At 41.5% G+C, this 15,753-nt stretch overlaps 1 protein-coding gene and 1 pseudogene across 3 annotated transcripts in view; both read left to right on the forward strand.

Moving 5' to 3' along the window:
- GOLGA6L9 (golgin A6 family like 9) overlaps window positions 1-15,753 on the forward strand; it is a 33,823-nt gene that overhangs the window by 12,954 nt on the left and 5,116 nt on the right. The gene's annotated exons all lie outside the window — the stretch shown is intronic.
- On the forward strand, window positions 532-15,179 carry LOC117071090 (annotated as a pseudogene).

Genomic DNA, 15,753 nt, shown 5'->3' on the forward strand with positions numbered 1-15,753 from the left:
CTTCCTATCTGGAACATTCAAGAGGCTAATCTTTTTCAATGAAGAACACCCCAGATGCTGAAAAGCAGAAAAAGGACAGATGTCATTCTCTGATTTTAGTTAAATCTATAAGTTAGTAACAAAACCAGAAAACAAATGTTGATTTGTGGAATTTAAAAATTCATGCAAACAGCCCTTAGGTCAAAGAGAGATTTGATATTAAAACTGCAGAATATCTAGAGAACAGCAATAATGCAATCATTACTGATTAGAGACTAGAGGAAAGCTCAGAGGAATGTTCATTGCCTTAAAATCCTTATGTCATTAAGAAAAGAATGAAAATGAATGAAGCCTCTAACTCATTCTTAGAAAGGACAGTCAACCTGACGGAAAGCAGAATGGGGAAATTGGGGTTTGGGGATCTCCAGGGAGCCCGACCAAGCTGTCCCCCTCCCCTGTGCCAACCCATCCCCTAGAGCCCCCTGCTGGCTGGGGGCAGCTCCCAGGATATCCTGCCTTCCGACTCTTGTTTCTGAAGCCCCTCCTCCTAACATGGCGATTCCAGAGGTCAAGGCCTTGGGCTCTCCCCGGGGACTAACGGTTAAGGGGACCCACATACCAGTGCCAAGGGGGGTGTCAAATGGCGATGTCGTTGTGCCCCCTTCCCCCAGAGCGGGTGGGGGAGCGAATATGGTTGGCCTGCATCAGGTGGCCTTCCCATTTAAGTGCCTTCTCTTTGACAGAGCCCCAGTGTAATGAGAACTAAAGAGAAAGCCAGACCCCCCAAAAAAAAAAAAAAAAAAAAAAAAAGATATACAAGTAGAAACCAGTGAGTGAGAAGAATAGAAAGGGCTAAATCCCCAGTACAGTAAAGCCTCTGCAGAAACATTCCTTTAAACTGGGCTTTGAGTACTTTGCTACTGATAATTGGAACAGAAAAGGCCAACATTCTTATTTTCTCCTCGTGTTTTGGGTGGTGGGCAGTAGGGTTTGGAAGTGACTCCTTCACAATCACTTGGGAGCTTCAGGGTATATGTACTTTCTATATACAGTTTTTTCTAAATCTTTTATTTTTGTTCTTTTTGTGAAAATACAGACTGATTAAAAAACACTTTTTCATTAATGTTAAGAAAGCATGTTACTACACATTTTATATCTTAGCTTTTTAACAGCATTATGGCAGAGGTTTACTATTTTAAAGAGTTCTCAGAAGTTCAAAAAGACTATCCTGTAAAAAGTGGGAGAAGTGGACAGGTGTGGTGGCTCACACCTGTAATCCCAGCACTTTGGGAGACCAAGTTGGGTGGATCTCCTGAGGTCAGGAGTTTGAGAGCAACCTAGGCAACATGATAAAGCCCCATCTCTACTAAAAATACAAAAAATTAGCTGGGTGTGGTAGCAGGCACCTGTAATCGCAGCTTCCAGGGAGACTGAGGCATGAGAACTACTTGAACCAGGGACGGAGGTCACAGTGAGCCAAGATCACGCCATCCCACTCCAGCCTGGGCAACAGAGCGAGACTCTATCTCAAAAAAAAAAAAACCTCAATGAGCTTGTTAAGCAAACGGAAATCAACACTTACCTGTAATTAGAAGTTAACCAGAAGCTTTCAAAAACGTATTAGTTGACAAGGAAGTCAAGAAAAAGTAGAACATTATGTATGTGATCCCCGATAGTAAAATATAGCAAAACCAAGATAAAATTAGAAATAGAGGCATTTTCGGCCGGGTGCGGTGGCTTAAGCCTGTAATCCCAGCACTTTGGGAGGCCGAGATGGGCGGATCACGAGGTCAGGAGATCGAGACCATCCTGGCTAACATGGTGAAACCCCCGTCTCTTCTAAAAAAAATACAAAAAAAACTAGCCGGGCGAGGTGGCGGGCGCCTGTAGTCCCAGCTACTCGGGAGGCTGAGGCAGGAGAATGGCGTAAACCCGGGAGGCGGAGCTTGCAGTGAGCTGAGATCCGGCCACTGCACTGCAGCCCGGGCGACAGAGCGAGACTGCGTCTCAAAAAAAAAAAAAAAAAAGGAAGGACAATATCAGTATAATACAATCTCTTTTCCATTAATGTTTAAAACTTGTCCTATACTGACCTATAATTTGTCCCACTGATGAAATGGAATCTGAAAATCAGGATGCAGATACTGTGGGAAGAATGATAAAATTGAACTTAATTATATATGCACCCCAGAGCTTGGACTTGCTGCTAAGGAATTATTAAATGCTGATCAGGGAACAGCAACCTGAGGAGCCCAGCTCTCATCTTCTGGGAGGGGCGGGGTGTGTGGGCATGGAGAGAGTTGGGGTTGAGGTGGCTGGGAGCCCAGCCTGTGGAGGAGAGATTGGAGATGATCAGGCAGACAGGGTTCACAGGAGCTGGAGAAGAGCTGGGCCCAGAGCAGTCTGGTGCTGATCCTGAGGCCAGACCCCCAGGCCACATCTCTGGCAGTGATGACCAGGAGCCGAAGTGCCGTGGCATGCCCAAGGCTGGTCAAGTTTCACCTGAGTTCTTGGTTAGAATCTTGGCCCACCCCTGCCCACTGCCCAGGTCCATTCCTACCAAGCACATGGCCTGTTCTGAATCCCAGGGAGGGTGTGACCACTGGCAACAGGCCTAGTACTCTATCTGGCTCCAGCCCCATCCTCCGGGCAGGCCAATGCTGCTGGGCTCCCTCGGCAGCCAGTGCCCCCTGCTCTCACCCCCACCCAGCTCCCTGCGCATCCCTCAAGGAGCTGAACTCACCTTTCTGTGGGGTGGGGTGGCAGGTGTCCTGGCGGGCCGTGTCTTGGGGACTTGGACTGCAGTTTGTACTTGGACTCCTCATCAGAACAGAACCAGGATTTATTGCGTTCCAGTGGCTGGGCGAGCAGATCCGGTCTAGTCTCTGGAACAGGCCCAAGAAAACAAAACAGAAGCATACTCAGCTAGGATTAACAATTCGTTTAGCAAGGGGTGGAAGGCCTATTGTAATCAAGTGGTTTTCAGTCACTGGAGTACATGGAATCACCTAGAAGCTTATCCACACCCATCCTTTTCAGATATTTTGATTTGTTAGGCCTGAGCCAAGGTCCAATTCTTATATTTTTGCTTGTTTATTTGCTATAGGTAATTCTGATATGTACAAAGACTAAAGACTAAGAACAATTCCTTGAACATGGTGACAACCTCTACCTGGAATAGTCCAAATCCTAATTACCCTGATTCCTACACCAATAATTCCCAAACTGGTGTACTACAAAGTCTTGTGAATGTTCCTTGAAAAACAAAAACAAACAAACAAAAAAACACTATCATAGCCATATAAATTTGTTGTTTTGAGAAGTCCTGCTGAATTTACCAAGCATTTCCCAAATTTATTTAATTTGTTACCTCTGTTACATATACTTATTGCATTTTTAACCTAGTAACTATTAACAACTCCAAACTTATAGAAACAATGCTCCAAGGATGTTCTCTGATGTTACTATTATTCTGTTGGAAATGTGCAGAAGAGACATAACATGTACTCCATTTATTTATTTATTCATTTATTTAATTTTCTTTCTTTATTTTTTTGAGATGGAGTCTTGTTCTATCACCCAGGCTGGAATGCAGTGGCACAATCTTGGCTCGTTGCAACCTCCACCTCCCAGGTTCAGGTGATTCTCCTGCCTCAGCCTTCTGAGTAGCTGGGACTATAGGTATGTGCCTCCACACCTGGCTAATTTTTTGTATTTTTAGTAGAGACAAAGTTTTACCATGTAGGCTGGTCTCAAACTCTTGACCTCAAGTGATCCAGCCACCTCGGCCCCCCAAAGTGCTGGGATTACAGGCATAAGCCATCATGCCTGGCCTTCCATAAGGCATTTAAAGGCACTTCCAAAGGCACAATCAACAGACTTGCCAAAATTCAGAGGCAATATCTCTAGAGTCAGACCTGCCTTCAAATTCCAGCTTCCCACAACCCAAAGCCAATCAATTTTCCTACCAGAATAACATCAAATAGCAATTAGCACGTGATCCTCAACTTCTCCAGATCAGCTCCTAAAAGATATCTACTATTAACAGGGGAAATATTGTGAACTCAAGTCCTTAACAGATAACATTAATCAAAAGCATTCCCATGGGTAAATGATTATATGTAAAATATGTTTCTCACCAACAAAAGCCTCTATCAATTTCAGACTGATCTGATGACAACTTAACTTATTTTTTAAATGCATAATTATATCAAATAAATGCCCCTACAAAAGGCTGAATACAGTCTCTGAATCTAAGGTTCTCCCCATCTTCTCCTCCATTTCACATTTGATTATACATATATTTGAGAGAACATCATTCATTATTGTTTTGAGAGTACTATCGGATATTATCCGATATTTTGGACATTATCAAAAGTAATTGATTGGAAGTCAATGGCACTATTTATACTAAAAGAGTAGGATCCTCATCAGTAGATAGAGGCACATAGAAGTATAGTCATTTTACCTTTACAAAGTGCCAATATCAGGCGGCAGCTTCAAAGCCAAGGTGGTGGTTGGATGTAAAGTGGAATTTTAATTGGCAAAGGAGGCAGATAGAGAGAAACGTTGATTCAATAATAATGTGAAATCCATGAAAGCCTGTGGCTATAAATAATGTAGAGCCATAGAGTCCATCGGAGATAGTAAAGGGGGCCTGGAAATATTCAGAGACTTGTAGAAGGGTAAAGTAAATACCTAAGGTAGTTGTGATGGATAGTGCTTGAAGTATTTGCTTTTGACTACCTCCTATCAGGCTGTCTACAACCTTGAAAGTTTCTTGAGGGCAAGAATCAAGACTTTTACAGCTTCTAGCATGCCTCTGTGTACCCAACAGGTCCTCAATAAATAATTTGTTACCCTACTTCATCACAAACTGTAGGACATACTCAGCTGTACAGCATGATGTGATTTGATCACACCCAATCTATGAGTGGAGAATAACAGCACTGAATCTGTTTAAAAACAACACTCCCTATTCCCTTTTCACCTTCATAGTATATTTGTTTGGTTTCTAGTAATGTTGGCTCTATCCATATGTTTTTAGATAATAGTCAAAATTTGTTGTGCCTAAGTAAAATTACACCAATAATTTTATGGGGGGGAAAGCTAATGCATTGCTCTTAGTTTTGATTAAGATTTTAGATGTTTGAAAATATAAATTCAGATATTGGACAATAAGGGTTTTATTCTGGAGGCTGGAGGAGATTGAAGTGTTGGGGTAAGACTGATAGTCTCCTTTGGCTACTTGTGTATGGGGGTGGGGAGAATATACAAGTTTACCAAATCTTGCAAATTCTCACAGTGCTTAGTTTTGTGACTGTACAAAAACTGGAATTGTTTTTCCTAGGTCTCAGTGGAGAAACGTAAGCTGTGAGTTTAGCATCCTTCTTACTGTGTTTTGGCCAGGGTTTTGCAAGCTTTTGTGGAGAAAATTATATTGCTTTCCTTATCCTGTTTGTAACATATATGTATATCAATATGCTTCCTTGTGATGGTAAAATTCTATCTTGCATGTAGAGAAATAAGTCTATTAGAGTGAATTAAAAGAAATCTTTACTGTGAGGTTGCAGCCTTGTCTAATGGACCGTGTGTTTAAGCCTAACATTAATACATCACACTAGAGCCCAGCATAGTGGTGTGCACCTGTAATTGCAGCCACTTGGGAGGCTGAGGCAGGAGGATTGCTTGAACCTAGGAGTTTCAGACCAGCCTGGGCTACATAATGAGACCCCATCTCAGTCAATCAACCCATCAATCATTTACGCTGAAAAGACAAAGATCTTTCTTGCTCTTTTAGAATGTTTTTCCCAGACATTCTAACAGATGTCTGGGTGTCTAAAACAATGAAAAGGGTTTATGACAGAGTTACAGCAGTCAAAAATCCTGACAAATTGCAAGTCTATACCAGTTGTGAATTGCTATGACTGCAATTGAAATCCAACATTATTTTTGTACAGTCTTTTTGGGTGTATCTGTGTTTAATAATAACTTGTTTGCAAATTTAGAGGACTGTGGCTATGATTTCTTCTTTGAGACCTTGACCTTGAGGGGCTTACAGTTTAATGGAAGAGAGAACTAGAAACCAAGAATTCAACGCAGAGAATGAGGTTCTGCAGTACAGAGTGTATACAGGGTGCAGAGAAGCACTGGGGCACCATGTTCTGGCCTCATCTTCTACTGCTGTAGGCTTCCTAAGTGCCATTTCCTGAACCTACCTGTTTTTCTTCCACCATCTGGACCTCTCTCTGTAGGCACCAATCTCTCTCCTTGCAAGCTTTTTCCACACCTATGTGTCTGGTGAAGTTCTGTTTCTTCGAAAGCTTCTTAAAGCCTGCCTCTAGCTCATCCAAATAATTGTTTTGTCTACATCTCTGTTCTTTCCTTATAAATAATTGCAGTCAATTCTTATTATTTGCAGTAGTGATATTCTATAAAGTTGCCTGGAACACTGAATTAATCAAATATTGAGCCCTTGTTTCCACGGTAAATATGTACATACATAAATATCTCACATAGGTTATAATCTTAATTCCTAAAAACAACTCATCCTGGTAGATTGAATTTTTCCTTTCCAAGACAATAAAGGAAGTACAGAAGTGTTAAGTGATTTGCCTGAGGCTGCTCCACTAACAGGTGCCAGACTGAAGATTCAGACCCAGTCCAATTGGCCCCAGAGCCACAGCTTCTTGCACCACACTGCACTGCCCTCTACTGTCTCTGTCCTCGGGTCATCTTTGTGTGAGAGCTGAAACAAGACCGAGGGTCACCTTATTTGACCTTAGCTTGGGACATGTGCAAGGAGTGACAGAGTTTTCACTACTACGTGTATATCCATGAATCACCTTGAATGCTTCACAGGTATTAATTTGGGGATTACAAAGACATTTTAGCAAGTAAGCAAATTTGCAAATGCGGGATCCACAAATAGTGAGGGTCAACTGTATTTGTAAGTGATTGCTAGGGTCTGTTTCATGGTAATCCCTTCCCCCAAGAATGTGGAATGTTTCTTTAGCTTCTTTGATAGTTCATGTATTTATTAAGTGCTTGCTATAAACCAGACTCTGCTTTAATTTGTGGTGAACACGCTAGAGATTAAGTCCTGCCCTGTGTATTTTATATTAGAATAAGAAAGACAGATAGCTAAGTCTGGAACTTCGGGGTGAGGCCCAGGTTGGAATTATAAATTCACTTGACCAAGTTGAAACCTGATGTGTCCCCTCCTACTTCACATCCCCAGACATACTTCCAGAACATTTCTGTTCTATTCTTGTGTATAAACTCTTCTTTTTGAACCTCTCTCAATTGATGCATGTCAACCTCTACTTGTCTTTTGTTGATTTTGAGGCCACTTGCCCATGTAACTGACAGGATATTGAAGAAGAATCATACCTACCTGGTTTTGCTACCTACCAGCTGAGTTACTTTGGTGAAGTTCTTGGACTTCTGAGCCTGTTTCCTATTTCAAAAGTGGTGATATGGTGTGTTAGGCCCTGGTGGGTTGCAAGGAAGAGGCACACACATATCACCTTTGATGATAAGGGCCGAATATTTTTTGTTTTGTTTTGTTTTGTTTTTGAGACAGAGTCTCGCTCTATCACCCAGGCTGGAGTGCAGTGGCGCAATCTCGGCTCACTGCAAGCTCCGCCTCCCAGGTTCACGCCATTCTCCTGCCTCAGCCTCCTGAGTAGCTAGCACTACAGATGCCCGCCACCACACCTGGCTAATTTTTTTTTGTATTTTTAGTAGAGACGGAGTTTCACCATGTTAGCCAGGATGGTCTGGATCTCCTGACCTCGTCAAATGCCCGTCTCAGCCTCCCTAAGTGCTGGAATTACAGGCATGAGCCACCTTGCCCAGAGGAGGGCTGAATGTTAACTTGGATCGAAAGTCATCCAAACAGCCATATTATCTCTGGCCCTAATACTTTCAAAACCTCCCAGAACATTAATTTAGCAGTATTTAGAATAGGGTTTGAGCTCTGAAGACCTATAGTGTGGTGATTTGTTCATATAGCTGTTTTCCATACTAGACCATGAGCTCCATGAGGGCATGATCTTCAGTTTCATCTTTCTATCCTAGGTGCTCGGTTCAGTGCTTGATACCTAGTAATAGAGGCACAAATGTTTCAGGAGTTGAGGAATTTTCAACTCTTATTGAAAGAATAGGAAGTTACAAATGCTTCTCAGAGAAAGTATTATTTAAGCTGATTTTTGTTTGTTTGTTTGTTTGTTTGTTTTTAAGATGAAGTCTCACTCTGTCACCCAAGATGGGGTACAATGGTGTGATCTCAGTTCACTGCAACCTCTGTCTCCCAGGTTCAAGCCATTCTTTGGCCTTTGTCTCCAGAGTAGCTGGGATTACAGGCATCTGCCAACATGCCCAGCTATTTTTTATATTTTTAGTAAAGATGAAGTTTCACCATGTTGGCCAGGCTAGTCTCAAACTACTGACCTCTGATCAGGTGATGTGCCCACCTTGGCCTCCCAAAATGCTGGGATTACAGGCATGAGCCACCACTTCCAGCCTATTTAAGGTGATTCTTTAAGGGTGAGTAGAAATTTTTTCCAGGTGAATAAAACCTTGAGATATTATTCCAAGTAGAGACCAGTAGGTGCAAAGAAACAGGAATACAGAGATGCTGAAGTTTTCCCAACACTGCTAGATTAAAAAAACAAAAAGGAAACTATCAAAATCAAAAATTAAAATTAAAAATCACCTAAAATAAAAACTATGAATGGGCTTGGTCAGAGGTCACATCACAATTGAGTTAACTATGACAGTAGACACTCAGTAATGGATGAAAGTTTTAGTGAAAAAACAGCATTCTCAAGTTTTTGACAGAGTATCTTGAACAATTTACAAACACTGGCATTGAATTCTGGGAATAATTACGCTGTAGTGATATTTCCTTCTCTACGTATGAAGCATGTACGTATTGCACACTTTTCAAGGTGCTGAAAATCAGACTCTTCTCAAGGAGCTCATGAGCAATCAAGGGAGACAGATGGGTGAGCAACTGATTATCGTGTGATAAGTGAGGTAACAGAGATATGACTAAGATGCTATCTAAACAAGAAGAAAGGAATTATTCGTAATATATGGAGTGCTGGGGAAAGATTTCTCAAATGAAGCTAGCTGGGCATGGTGACTTCCACTTGTAATACCAGCACTTTGGGAGGTGGAAGTGGGAGGATCCAGGAGGATCTTGGAGTTCAAGCCCAGCCCGGTCAACAGAGCAAGACCCTGCCTGTCTCTCTATTTGAAAAATAAATAAATAAATTTTTTAATGAAGTGATATTTGAGCACTCTGGAGCACCATACAAATATTGGACAGACTGAAGAAATATATCTGGCTTAATTTGAGTTAACATTTTTTGAAATTTTATATTGCAAAAATAGTACATATTCACTGTTTTGAAACTAGAAAGAACTGACAGGCAAGGAGGGCTGTCTATGAAGCATATAGTACATAGTCACTGTTTTGAAACTAGAAAGAATTGATAGGCAAGGAAGGCTGTCTATGAAACACTCCATAGATCCACCATACTGAGACAATGCTTAATGCTTTGATGGATCTATTATATACTTTCTATGCATATGCATGTATTATGTACATACATGTGCATGGTTAAATAGAAATGTTTCTCCTTGGTGTGCTGTTTATCCATTTATGGTTATGAAGTAAATCCCCAAAGAGCACATTTGCTTTGCCCAAGGGAGTCTTTTGCTACATCCTGCTGTATGTAGTGAAAACTAAAACAGGGGCTCACTTTTCAGCCTTGTGACCTTGTGGTGATTCAAACAGAGGCTTCATCGAACGCAGATTCAGAAATGAACTTGGTGTGTGTGGGTGGTTATGCTTGGCATTGTTGGTTGTAATAGTATGATAAGGATGACTTCAGTGTCCACCAACAGGGAACTGGTTAAGTAAACTGTGGTACATCCAAACGATGAATACTGTGCAGTTGTAAAGAAGAATGAGAAAGACCTAGGTACTCATGTGGAAGAACTCAGATATATTGTGTGTGTTTTTAAAAAGGAACAAGGAATGGTATGGTATGTATTGTACACTACTGTTTGGTTGCTGGAGAAGAATAGAATAAGAACATGTATGTATTTGCAAAGATAAATTCTGAAATGATATATAAGAAACCAATTAAAAGTGTTTGGCTGTGGAAGGAGAATAAGACTGTGAATGGGATTTTGCCACATACTTTTATAGTTATATTTAAAAATTTTCTGAACTATATATTTGTACACATGACCCTATTAAAAATAAGTGAATGAAGGAATGAGGAGTGAAGTGGGATTATGAGAAAGAGATAAGAACAAAGGATCTAAGGGGCTGTCCATCTTTTTGTACCCAGTGAATATTAATACATAACAATAGCAGCAAAAATTGGAGGAGTAGCCCCAGGAGGGTAGGGAGTCAGCCTTTCCTTTGTCTTTTCCTCAATTTCATACATAAAAAAAATAACCTGAGAACAATAAAACAATTTGAAACAAAAATGTCTCTAGATCTCTTAAAGTAAAGGAGATGGGGCAGCTTTATGTAATGCACTTCCCAACAACGGGCTGATTTACCTCAAGAGGCAGGGATTCCAGCCTACATGGGATACATACAGGAGAAAAAATAAGAAAAATAAAAGAGATTTAAATACAAATACATGCAAATAATAATTCTTCCTGATTATAAAGGAAATCATTCTTTTTGTAATAATTTGGATAACAAATATTAGGAAAAATCTTTAATTTGCCACTCAAAACATTCTGGTTTGTTGCTTTTTATATGTTTTTATGCATATATACTTTTTAAAAAGTAGAATAATAATATATAGTCTTTTGTCACTTAGTATATTTTGGGCATATTTCTGTGGCAGTAAATATATCCTGACATCATCATTTTTAATAGCTGGGTGTATATTAAGTTAACAATTGCCACCCCAGAGGTGAATTTTCTTATATATACATTTTAATGGACTCGTGCAAGCATTTTTGGACTGAATTCATAGAAGTAGAATTTCTGGAGGAAAATAATTTTTAGGGTTTTTAATAGAAATTTTCAAATTATCCTCCAGGAAAAATGACTCAGGTTATACTTGCACCAACAAGGACAGAGCTCCAGGTTCCCCCTTCCATTTGTCGTATTTTCTGCCTTTATACGGCAAATCTCATTGTTTTCATGACATTTCTTTGATTTATTGTGCTGTTGAATCTTTTTATATGTCATTGGCCATTTTTATTCTTGTAAGAAGTGCCAATTTCTCCATTGCCCATTTTTGGTTGAAAATCATTTGTTTTGTTTGTTTTTTTTCTTAGTAATTTTAAAGATTTCTTTATAGACTAAGGATACAAACCTTTTATCTGTCACTGAGATTACAAAAACTTTCTCCCAGCAGGTAATTTGTCATTTCCTTTTTTCTTCCTTCTTTTCTTTTTCCTTTCCTTCCCTTTCCTTTCCCTTTCTCTTTCTTTCTTTCTTTCTTTCTTTCTTTCTTTCTTTCTTTCTTTCTTTCTTTCTTTTTCTTTCTCTCTCTTTTTCTTTCTTTCCCTCTCTCTTTCTTCTTTTCTTCTCTTTCTTTGTTCCCTCCCTCCCTCCTTCCTTCCTTCTTTCCTTCTTTCTTTCTTTTCTTTATTTCTTTTGCTAGCCAAGCTCCAAAGTCACATTTCACTAAATTTTTATCCTGCCAAATTTGAAAGCCTTTTACCTTAGTGATTTTAGTGATTTAGAGCAGGAGAAAATGTAATTGTCCAAGTTTCACTCTGTCACCCAGGCTGGAGTGCAGTGCCATAATCATAGCTACTGCAGCCTCGAACTCCTGGGCTCAAGCAATTTTCCCACCTCAGCCTCCCAAGTAGCTAGGACTACAGCTGTGTGCCACCATGCCCAGCTAATTTTTAAAAATTTTTTGTGGAGATGTGAATTCGCTATACTGCCCAGCCTTCTCTTGAACTGCTGACTTCAAGTAATCCTCCCACCTCGGCTTGTCAAAGTGCTGGGATTACAGGCATGAACTACTGCTCCTGGCTGAGAGTTTAGTTTCTATTGCTAGTGGTGTTCTTGGTATCTTCATATTTGAGGCTTTGGTGCTAGTGCTGAAGTATTGCACTCACCATCCAAGGTTTACAGGACTTTCGTTTTAATATTGAACAGATGGAACTGTTCCGTTCTGCATCTTTGCAGGTATACAAAATGTGCCTACCAGGAGTCTGCTGTATATCCATTGAAAGCAAGAAATAATACAGCAAAACTTTGCCTGGCTAGAGGCTTTGAAAGAATGGCGTATTCTGGTTTAATTCTATTAACTTGGAAGTATGAAGGTGAAAAAAATTCAAAACTTATATTTCCTGTTGAATGCAATTTGAAAATACAGCCAATGATTCCACTTTTCTTCTCTAGTAAGTTTGGACATTCCAATCTACTTGGTGTTTTATTATAGAACTGCTAGTGTGCCTGTGACTTACATTGTGAAGATACTTTTTTAAAACTTGAGAGGTAAGAGGGTGTAAATGGTGTTGTATGAGATCAGGCTGGATGAGAACTGACACTTGTAAATATACTTTTTAGACTGAATCTCTGATTGCCACTTGTTTTCTTATTTAACTCATAAAAATAAAACACATTGGATGGAGGGTGGGAGCAGGAAGGAGATTTATGTCTTTTAATTGCATGTCATTGTTTCATATCAAGACAGAACATATGGTATCCCTGGCTTTGGACCTACAGAAGGAAACACATGTTACTACCCGCTGTATGCCAGAGGTTCTTGAACACCTGGAGGCATTACCACAGCATAGATTGCTGAGCTCTATTCCAGAGTTCGATTCACCAGGTCCAGGGTGGGGCCTGAGAATTTGCACTTATAAAAAGGTCTCAGGTGCTGCCGGTGTTGCTAGTCCATAGACTACATTTTGAGAACCACTCTTGTCTATTAACTGTAAATTGTAGAACTCTAGAAAAAACCTTAGTTTGGTCTGGGATAAGAAGCACACAGGTTATGGAGAAAATCATGAAAGATTCAACTCTTGATCCCAGCCTAGTGTGGAATTCAGGTAGCAATACACAGTGACATAACACAATTCTTGGTTTCCATGATTGCCAGTCATAGCCAAGTATCAAGTGAGAAATTCAGTTTCATTTGCAAGGCATAGAGAGGCCAGGTGATTCTAGAAAAATGGGTCTTGTATTTGTTTTAAACCAGTAAAGAGCTTTAAGTGCTTATTAAATTGAAAGCTTTGTGTACTTATTTTGTATTTTATTTTATTTCTTTTGAGATGGAGTCTTGCTCCGTCTCCCAGGCTGGAGTGCAGTGGTGTGATCTTGGCTCACTGCCACCTCCCTTTCCTGGGTTCAAGTGATTCTCCTGCCTCAGCATCCTAAATAGCTGGGATTACAGGCATTCACCACCAGGCCTGGCTAGTTTTTGTATTTTTAGTAGAGACAGGGTGTCATCATGTTTTCCAGGCTGGTCTCAAACTCCTGACCTCAAGTGATCCACCCAAAGTCATGGGATTATAGGCATGAGCCACCATACCTGGCCTAAAAGCTTTGTGTTTTTAAAGATATTAGACCTGTTTCTTGTTTAAAAAAAAAAAAATCTTAATAATATAGGAGAAACATTTTTCTAAAAAAGAGAAATAATTGTGATTATTTTGTCTTATTGGAATGTTGGATACTATAATCTGCTTCATTAATCATCAAGCATGCTATGGATTTTCCATTTTTATAGGATCTGTATCTCAGTTAAGGTAATACTGGTAATTCTTGTACTCCATTTGAAGATGAAAAATATAGACCAAAATCATAGACCTTGCATAAAAGCTGGATAATGAAGACAGCTCTGGAGGAACACATAGATACACACACACACACACATACACACACATATATATAAACTATACCCACATATATTTCTCGAAGTTTATTTTTTACAATTTTAAAGCTTTTAAAGCAAAAGCAAGCCCCTCCCCTCTCCCAGTGTGGGCGACCCCTCCCCTCTCTCTGAGTGGGCGGAGACAGTGGTTGCATGTGCATTCTTCCTTGTAAGGCCACAGGTCCCTCTGGATATGCTGCCACCTGGCCACGCCTCCTTCCCATCTTTCTCACTGACCAATTGGCTTGGAGCATTAAGGCCACGCCCCTATTCTGTGTTCTATTGGTGCCCTGGTTACACCTCTCTGGCTCAGTCCCACAGCTGCCTGGTAGGTGACTGGAGGCATTCAGCAGTGCTCACTGGGCTTTCACTGTTGTGGCCGCAACCCCGCCTCCCTACCCACCCTGTGATGTCGGAAACAACACGACAGGGCAAATTGACTGTAGCCAAGAAAAAGGTAAAACGCACCAGGTCATGGCCCCCCACCCAGCCATGGATCCCTTCCGACGACAAAACCATTGCCAGAGTCCATACTACTCCTGAGGCATACTGGACTGGGCCCCCCAGCCTCAGCGCCTCTGATCTCCCCCCACCAAAGTGTTGTCAGTCAGCCCCACCCCTTCAGCAAGCAGCCCAGTCCCTGCCCTTGCCAATCACCACAGAGTGACTTTGGGTGGGTGACTCCTGGGGCTCCCCACTCCATACTCGACCCTCACCTCCTGCCGCCCCAAGCCCGACCTCCCTGGGCTCTTTGGGCTTGCGTCTCCTAGGACCTGGGTCCCCCAGCCCCAGGCCCCGCCCTCACCAGTCGTCCCTGCGTGACTTTGGGCTGGTGACTCCTGGGGCTCCCTACTGCAGACTCTGCCCTCCCCTCCTGCTGCCCCAAGCTCGACTTCCCTGGGCTTCTTGGGCTGGCGTCTTCAAGGACCTGAGTCCGAACCCTGTGTTTCCCTCCCCGATCGTGGAGCAATGACTCAGGCATCACGCTGATGTGGTCCTCTCCCCTGGGAAGAATGGAATGTAGTAATGTCACAGTCCCTCTAGGAACTGTCATTACTGCTGCAAGACCGGCCTTTGATCTTACAACCCAGTCCCCTAAGTTTTCTCACCCCATTTCCGGATCCTCTGGTCGCAGCACAAATTTCCAGTTGGAAGGGGAATGGAGACTGTGGGAACCAGGAGCAAGAGGTTTCAGGCTGCCTTACTCCCTTAACATAGACATTGACAGTGGGAAAAGCCTGCACTTCCCCTGTGAGCTCAAAACCTTGACAGTATCTCTGGGCGGCAATGGGAGAACAGGTTTGGTTTGGTTTTCTCCCAGGCTTCTACTTTCCAGAGAGACTTTAACATTTTTTTCTGAGTTCTCCACGGTTCTGGGACCAGACTACCCTTCAGTCAGTGGTCTCTGAAGTGAGATTTGCTTATCTTCTGTGGAACAGATCTTGGGAAACTGAATTTGACAGTTTGAATCTTCCTCATATCATCTCAACCTGGGGTACTTTGAGTGCCACAGGATAAATGTGGGACATCTTTCTGAAGCATCGTTTTCCCTTGATTCTCTTGAGAAAAAACATTAATGTACTTAGGGATGACAGTCACATAGGTTTCCAATTGTATACCAAACTTCTCTCTGAAGTGAGGCATGGGTTATCCTCTTTCTGATAAATTCCCAGATTTAACAGAAAAGCTGCCTTCTGCCATGAGGACACATTGATATGAAAGTGTGAGAGGTACTGGTGCACTTCCTCACACTAACAGATGTGTGAGGTTGTAAGACTCTAAACCACACGGTATACAGTTCCTGCCTGCTTAATGTTTACTTTTCTATCTCTGCCCCAGGTTTTGGTCCCTGGCAGCTGCTGATTCATGGCAAAACCCCAGAGCTTGGAGTCAAAAG

The sequence above is a fragment of the Trachypithecus francoisi genome, unplaced genomic scaffold (assembly GCF_009764315.1).
Source record: "Trachypithecus francoisi isolate TF-2019V2 unplaced genomic scaffold, Tfra_2.0 Lachesis_group3, whole genome shotgun sequence".
Taxonomy (NCBI): Eukaryota; Metazoa; Chordata; class Mammalia; order Primates; family Cercopithecidae; genus Trachypithecus; species Trachypithecus francoisi.